The sequence below is a fragment of the Lissotriton vulgaris genome, chromosome 1_1 (assembly GCF_964263255.1).
Source record: "Lissotriton vulgaris chromosome 1_1, aLisVul1.2, whole genome shotgun sequence".
Lineage (NCBI taxonomy): Eukaryota > Metazoa > Chordata > Amphibia > Caudata > Salamandridae > Lissotriton > Lissotriton vulgaris.
This window is the reverse complement of record NC_141685.1, coordinates 1,104,951,376-1,104,959,654: the sequence shown is the minus strand read 5'-3', so window position 1 is coordinate 1,104,959,654 and position 8,279 is coordinate 1,104,951,376.

The window sequence follows — 8,279 nt, the reverse complement described above, 5'->3', positions numbered from 1 at the left end:
TCTCCTTGTTACCAATTACTTTAAGGCAGATTTTAAAATTAATTAAATGTATAAATTGACTGTCAGACTGCTTTCCATGACTCAGATCCACTTGACCTCACCCCCTTTTAGTTGCCACACATTGACCCCCACTTTATTGGTTCCCAGAGCAAAGTGTTTCCAATTCCATTGATAGAGCGCGCAGGTCACCCGACTATAAATTCATTCCTTTCTTCTGGAATTTCTTCACATCCATTTCACTACTACTCTGCCTACTAGGGCCACAGGAGCTCTTCCAGCAATGGGAGCTTGTTGTTAGCTCTGTATGGTTCCCTCTTCTGCAGGAGTCAGACTGCGACGAGCAGAATCCACTGAAGCATCTGCCGGAACACTGCAAAGGCCTCATTGTGCATGCACTGAATGGCAGAGCAGTGCACATTCTCACTTTTGTAAATGCAGAATGCACCATTTAGCCCTGGTTGCCTTCTAGCAGCACAAGTCAATGGAGAAGGTATTCCCATGTTACTGTGTGGCTTCTGGAGACAAGACAGTCACAGAAATCACTTCGTTCAGCCTGACGGGTGGGCGCAGGTGATAGTGGTTAGTAAAAAAATACATAATTTTACTTAGGTCAGCGTGCTGAAACTGGTAAAATGAATTATTTAAGTTTTGTTTGTTTAGTTTTAATCTAACAAATGCACAGGTAACTTTAAAGTAACTTCTTGGGGTCGCTAATGCACAGTTCTTCCTTATTAGAACCAGAAATAGGTATAGTTATCCTGCAGAGACTGAAGGAAAATGCCCAGATTCTCAAGAAAACAAGATGTTTCTCTCGTGATATTGAGAGAGGAGGAACTTGAGTAACTGTTATACATGGTACTACAACAGGTGGATGGATCAATAAATTAACAGGGAGACCTGAGCTATGAATTTGTTTCGGCTCTAAGAGCCCAGGCACAAGTTGAGCCATTTGGCAAGGAAATCATGAAACAAATATTATGCAACATATGATAAGGTCTATTCAAAAGTTGAAAAAGTATATTTATTCAAGAAGTGTTTCAGTTTAGTCCATCAAATTATATCACTGCAGTAAGAGGAATTTTTAAAGGTGATAGTTTTTAAACATGAACTTAGAAACGTAGAACTTTGAAACATTCACCCCAACCTCACTAACGATACCATTAGTGAACTAAGAGGCAAGTCAGTTGTCATATGCACCCTATGTGTGGGTTATATTCTTATTTTGCACAGAGCCATATAGTAGTCCATTAAGTCAAGCGCAAGAGAGATTTTTGAAAAGCACACATCTGCATGTATTTCAAGGGTTCTCATATGTCATAATGAATAAAATAGGCGGCACAATAAAATAAAATATTTGCCTAAGATTACACAATTTGGTTAAGTGATCAAATCTTGATTCCTGGTGTGGTTTCACATTGTGTAGTTCATCTACTAGATTGGTATCCCATTCTTTCTCCTATTTGGCATCAAAGTTTAAGTCTTTGTCTTTCATTGTTGGTGCATGGCGTTAGAGTGTGGACGGCAGGCAACAGTCACATGAAAGTTCAGCTCATTGTGGGCTGCTGCCAAATTGATACCTGTTTTGTATGCAAAGACATCTCACCTTGTACTGCAACTGGCCATCCTGTACCTGTGTTGTGCGTGAGTGGATCTTAAATTGCTGCGAGATGCTAAACATTGTGTGTTTGTTTTCACCAGCCTCGTGCTTTCGCAAAAAAATACATACTGTTGCATATAGAAAATAGGCTTTGGGTAATCCCACTTCAGTTATTCGTCAGATAGAGTGTCATTCATATATTGGTTAAGCCTTTCAGAACAGCATCGGAACTCTCTTGTGGCTGCTGAGTTGGATGCCGTTGTGAATACTGTTTCGCTGGAGAAACGCTCCTGAATGCACTACTAGCGCTGAGACACGGAAAGCGCTATTTGGCAGACTTGGTGATTTACTACTCGCGTTTCCCGCTCTGCGGGAAACACTCGTGTGTGTGGGGTTGTAGGCGGCTGGAGAGCGAGTGAAACATCATTGCCCATAAGCCATCTGGGCCAGGAACAACTCCCCGCCACGCCCCCCTCACCTGGCTTCAATTGCGCTGAAGGTTCGCGCATCGCGGGACGCGCGCGGGCAGCGCCGGGCTAAGCCCGGGCAACGGGCGGGCCCTCTGTGGCCCTCAGTGGCTGAGGTAGGCTGGGCTGGGCCCGGTTATTTTCATTTTATTTGTACAACATACGTCTGGTGGCTAGATGAAGTAATACCTTGCGAAGTTAAAAAGTTGCTTCATTGTTATCTACCGCTGGTTAGTTATTGCTGCATCTCCAGTGACTTATTTATTTTTTATGGACATTGTACATTTTTGCGTTCACTCTTTCTGGAGAAATATTATTTGATAAACAACGAACTGTGGGAAAACTCTGCAGAAGATGTCAAAAAAACTTCGCTCTGGAAGACTAGTGGGGGGAAGAACTGGTGTTAAAACAAACACCAACCCCTTGCGAAATAAATCTGTAAATAATCCCCCGTTAAAGGGTCAATGCCAGCTCTTTGAGTTATGGGATAAACCTGTGGATAAGAGGTCTAATACTGCTGTAAAGGAAGCTCTCCTCTCTGTGGCTCAGGAGGATCCTACACAAATGGTTACTAATCCTATATCCCCATCCTTGATGACTGGGCCACCGCAAGTAGCAACTATGGTGAGCGCCTGCCTTGTGCAACCCGAAGAGGAGGGGGCGAGTAAGCCTTGCGCTCTTTCAACAGAAGGAAAACTAGTGAATAAACTACTTGTGCCTCAAGCTCTTTCTCCGAATGATAGGTTAGGTGGGGACTCCTCACCGTTATCCATCGACCTTGAACTTTGCGGCCGCTATGTAAATGCAGCTAGTTTGGAGGCTCTAGAATCTATTAAGCCTTCTGGGGGTGCTACTCCCTCTGGGCTAATGCTATATAGTAGTACTCCTTCGTTAAATGGACAGGACATGTCGGATTTGTTAAATGTTTCCAGGAGTCCGGGTCTTAATCTTTCTGGAATCTGTCCTCCAGCTGGAGCTAGTGATAAACCTATATCGGAATCTTTGATTGCTTTGGAACAATTATTAGCCTCCATATTATTTCTTCTGGGGAAATTTGTAGGTAGTTCGGATTGTATCCTGGACTCAGTTACTCAAATACTGAAGACATTGCTACAAAAAACACCTGATACGAGGAGTGTCCCCTCCTCCAAGGCCGAAACCAGTTCTCCAAAGGGGAAAATAAATGCGTCCATAGTGAATTCTGGTATAAAGGCTGCAGCAACAGTTCATGAAATTCATACTACAGTCCTGCCTGTAACCGCAGTGCCCAATTGTGTCAAGAATTCCGTTCTGGAGATAGAGGAAGAAAACAAATCCATCTCCGGCTCTAAAGTGGTTCAAGATTTATTTCCAATTTTCATGTCGGAAAACAAAAAAGAACAATCTGAAGATAAACAAGAAGTAAAGGTAAAAAATGGAAAACACAGAAATAATAAAGGGAATAAAAGGAAACCGATCCGAAAATACAGGAAGAAAAGACGACGACGGATAATCTTCCAAAACTCTATAGTCCTGTCTGAGAATGAAGATATAGACATAGATCCAACCCCTATGTCCTTAAAGGTGGATAGTGAATCTTGTCCGCCAACGACTATGGAAGATTTACCCCAAAAGGGTGGTCCTGGCCCGAGTACTTCTCCATCGATAGTGACAAGGTGCTCTACCTTACATAAACTCGGGTCACTCAACCCTTTGGCCTCTTCCTTTTCTCTTGCACCCGGGGCTGGCGATCGCCCTCTCCCCCCTCTTCAGCCAAAAAACTCAAAGGCTTATGTGAACACTCTTGTGCTAGACTTTTTACCATTATTTGATGCAGACTTACCCTTAAACAGAGCATGGTTACTTAAGTGTTTTAGCGAGATGGAAAGTCTCCACCCTATTCAATCTAGGGACATTGAGCTAGTCTCTTTGTTAGGTGGAGACAGGGTCTCACGTATAAGGGTCAAATTCTATTCTAAAATTATTGTAAATTTGATATTACAGCAAGCTGAGAATTTCCAACGTACAGGTATTGATGTTCTCCCTATTTTTAGCTCTGGTAATATCCACTCTCCCCATGGAATGACACTAAAGGGTGATAAACAAAATGGGGTAGTTTCTCCACTTAAAGATCTGAAGATTTGGGTCTCTAAAGGGAAACGTTCGGTCTCCCAGGTAATGCCACTCCCACTACCTCAGAATTCTTCCCTAATAGAGGACAATAATCGGTGGAATTGGCTGCACAGTGCTTTATCTACTAAGACCACAGATAACCCCAAATTGTTTCACCATCTTTAACACTCAATTGAAAATTATTTCTTGGAACGCGGCGGGGATACATAGCAGCCCAGAGAAATTTGAACTTTTATTTTCTCTGGGAGCAAATGTGATTTGCATACAGGAAACATGGTGTACTAATATTCTGGATGTCATGAAGGATTTCTATGTACTGGAAGCGCCAGCTGCTCCATCCAAGAAAGGTCACGCTAGGGGGGGAATTGCTTGTTTATTATCAAATAAACTGCATTGGAGATTCTCCCATTATATTGACCCAAGTAACCTTTTCCAAGCTATAACAATAGCAAATTTCCCCAGTAATTTAAAAAAGTCCTCTGTTGTAATTATTAATGTGTATATTCCCCCAGAAGAGCGTTTTAATGTTATATTGAAGCATGTATTTTGATATATTGGTCAAATTAAAAATGTTTCATCCCCTCCGGAAGTTATCCTAGTAGGAGATCTGAACTGTAAAATTTCCAATGCTAGTCTGAATCTCTTCAGAAATAAACCCAAAGAAGAGGCGCATTTCGTACCCCAATCCCTCTTCCCAGATAAAATAGTGACTAATAAAAGAGGGAAGATTCTGCTAGAAGAATTATGGGCAGTTGAGGGGCTTATATTAAATGGGAGATTCCCGTCTGATGTGCCTGCGGAATTTACACATAAGTCACCTTTTGGGACCTCTATCTTTGATTATGCAATTTCGGATTATGGCTTGTTTCCTTGTATTCAGGATCTTAAGATAATTCCCACAACTCTGAGCGATCATAGCATAATGCTCATAACTATTTCTTTAAAACCTCCGCCCACTGCGTCATGGTCCCTCAATAGTAGTGACGCTTCTTTTCATGTATCCACGGGAAGATGTTTTTGGAATCCAACTGCCATTAACGGGGTGCATGCTATTTTATGTAAAACTTTATTAGAATTAAATGATTGGCATGGTTTAGAAATCGTTAATTTTGAAAAATGTATGCGAAATATTATCCTAGATGTAAAAAAGGCTAGTCGTCCTAGGAAATGGGTAGTTTTGCCTAGTACTCTATGCATCCTGAACAAGGAAATAAATAAACTAGTCCGTGAGCAATACTTAGATAGAGTTACTGAACGTGAAAAAGAAATCTCTAGATTAAAAAGAAAGAGATGCAGACTAAAGGCGAAAATAAAAAAGGAGAAGGAAGATATAGTTTGGATTAACCTGAGGGAGTCAGTTGCTCATGGTAGGATTAGAGAATTTTGGTCCATAATTGGGAAGGGATGCGGTACTAGAATAAGTCCTTGCCCCATCCCCATAGCTGAAGAGGTATGGACCGCTTATATTCGGGAGCTCTATGCAGGGAACGGTACTTCAGGTGAAGATAGTGTTCCCGATGTAACGCCTGAAGGACTGATTACCTATCCCACAGAGGAAACAATTGAAATGGCCATAAAGAATATGCGCTCCTCTGGTGCAATGGGTCCTGACGAACTCCCTATGACGGTTCTGAAGCAGGAACCCTCGATGTGGAGTAAAATCCTTTACCCATTGTTTAAAGCCTGTTTTGTTTCTAAAACGGTACCCGCTTCCTGGAGGGGAAGTACTCTGGTCCCTATTTTTAAGAAGGGAACTAGGGATAGCCCCAGTAATTATCGTTTGATAGCCCTCCTCGACTCTATCGGAAAGGTTTTTGCGAAATGTCTCTTAAATTTTCTTTCCGACTGGGTCGAGGAGAATAATATCTTGCCACTTGAACAAACTGGCTTCCGTAGGGGGCACGGTACTTTAGACAACCTCACCACCCTACATGTGGTAACTGATAAATACGTACAGGTGAGAGGGGGGGTGGTGTACGCTGCTTTTATTGATTTCTCCACAGTGTTCGATAAAGTGGACCGTAGAACGCTGTGGAGAAAATTAACAGCTCTTGGTGTCCCATCCTACCTATTAGAGCTTGTTCGTACACTCCATACAGAGACTTGGTGTAGTGTTTTGCAAGGGGGTGAAAGGGGTCTCTCCCACCAAATTGCTTCTCTGAACGGCCTTAAACAAGGCTGCTTATTGGCTCCTCTTTTGTTTTCCTTGTATACTGTAGACCTGCCTGTTGCCTTGTCTGTTAGTGAGGGTATCGCTCCAGTGATTGGGGGGACCCCTATATCTTGCTTGATGTATGCCGATGACGTTCTTATTTTAGATTTGACTCCCAAAGGCCGTGCAAATCGGCTGCAAGCCCTTCATGCTTTTGCTGTTTCTCATCGCATGAAGATTAACATATCTAAAAGCAAAATTATGTGCATAGCCGGGAAAAAGAAGTGCCGATCTGAAAATTTTGGATGGTATATCGGCGTCCAAAAACTGGAGGTTGTTAAATCTTACACTTTCTTGGGGAAAATTATTGCGGCTAACCTGAGTGAGAGGCCTCATATTGAGCATAGCTCACGCAAAGCCCTCGCCCATGCCAAAGGTTTAAATTCCCTCTATCACGCCACCGGAAAAAGGCATTTTGCCTGCTTACTGGAGGTATATAGGGCTAAGATCCCCGCTACGATACTATATGGTATCGAACTTATAGAGTTGAATCACTGGGACTTTTGTCATAAGATTGAAGGGAAACTCTTAAGATCCCTATCTTCCCTAAATACCGCGTGCCCTTTGGCCGCTTGTAGGCTTGATTTCGGTCTCAGGAGCAGCTGAGTACAGGGACTATGTGCCCTAGTAAGATGGGTGGCCTGTCTGGCTAGAGCTGAACTGGGGACGATGAGAGCCCTCCTTAAAAATGAATTATTGGGTAATTTCAAAGAGTTCTCACAACTTGTAAGGAATTTTAAAAGAGCTGTAACTCTTCTAAAATTAGATGAAAGCGTGTTGTTTTTGCAATCTCCTTTACAGTTAAAACAGTTAAAACTCTTATTAAAACAGGCTTCGTGGGAACTATGCTTTCAGTCAGATAAGAACATAATACAAGAAAAAAGGGGTGTCGACTTTCTCCTTAATTCTTATTCTATTAAGCTGGCCCAACCCTATGTCACATGGAATTTACCGCATGGTATTCGTAGATAATGGTTTCTTTTACGTTATGATTTATTACCCCTAAATCTACTTTTATCTAAATGGTACGGTTCTTCTCCTATGTGCAATTTGTGTAACCTGAGTATTCAGGACCGTATGCATGTCTTGTTGATCTGCCCTGCACTCCGTACATTGCGACTCAGATGGTTAAAACCTATTTGTCTCCGTCTTGGTATTTCCAATCTGAACAGCTTCCTCCAATCACTATATTGGCCTCCTAATGAAATGTTTTGTTTCTATATTTTTAATTTTTTTAAAGGTTTTTTAGCTATTTATTAATATGTTACTGGAGTTGTTTGACATCGCTTCCTGTTGTAGATCTGTCATCGTATGTTATTTTTATTTAAATGTGTTATTGAATGTCATTTTTTTGGTATGTACTTGTTTCTCTTATCATTGTGAATTTTATGTGGCCCTCGTTGAGAGCCAAAACATAATAAAATAATTGAACAGCATCGGTATAATTGTGTAGTGGATCTGCCCTCTTCAGCCATTGGCTTTGTTGCCAATATTTGGCTCTGTCTAGTAGACAAACGCTGGTCTTTAGGATGCTGTTTAGTCTGAGTAACAGTATTTTGCCTTTTTACTCTTTATTACTCTTCATCCACAGGATTGAACCTTAGGAGATAGTTCCTTTATTTCATCTCTTATCACTTTGCCTGCAGCTTTAGAGTACCTGTAATTGAGTAATGAGAGTACCAGTAGCTCCACTGCTATTGCTACTAAACCACAAATTTCCTTTGCAAAGTGCCAGACATCTCTGCTGAAAGATTCAAAATCATGTCTCCATCTTGATATGTTATTGTGCATACTGTATAATATTTTACTGTTCGAAGAAAGTAGACCAGTGCAAAGTTTTATTTTTCATGTTTTTATTGAAACACTTGGCCTCCATATTTAGTTGGCATAT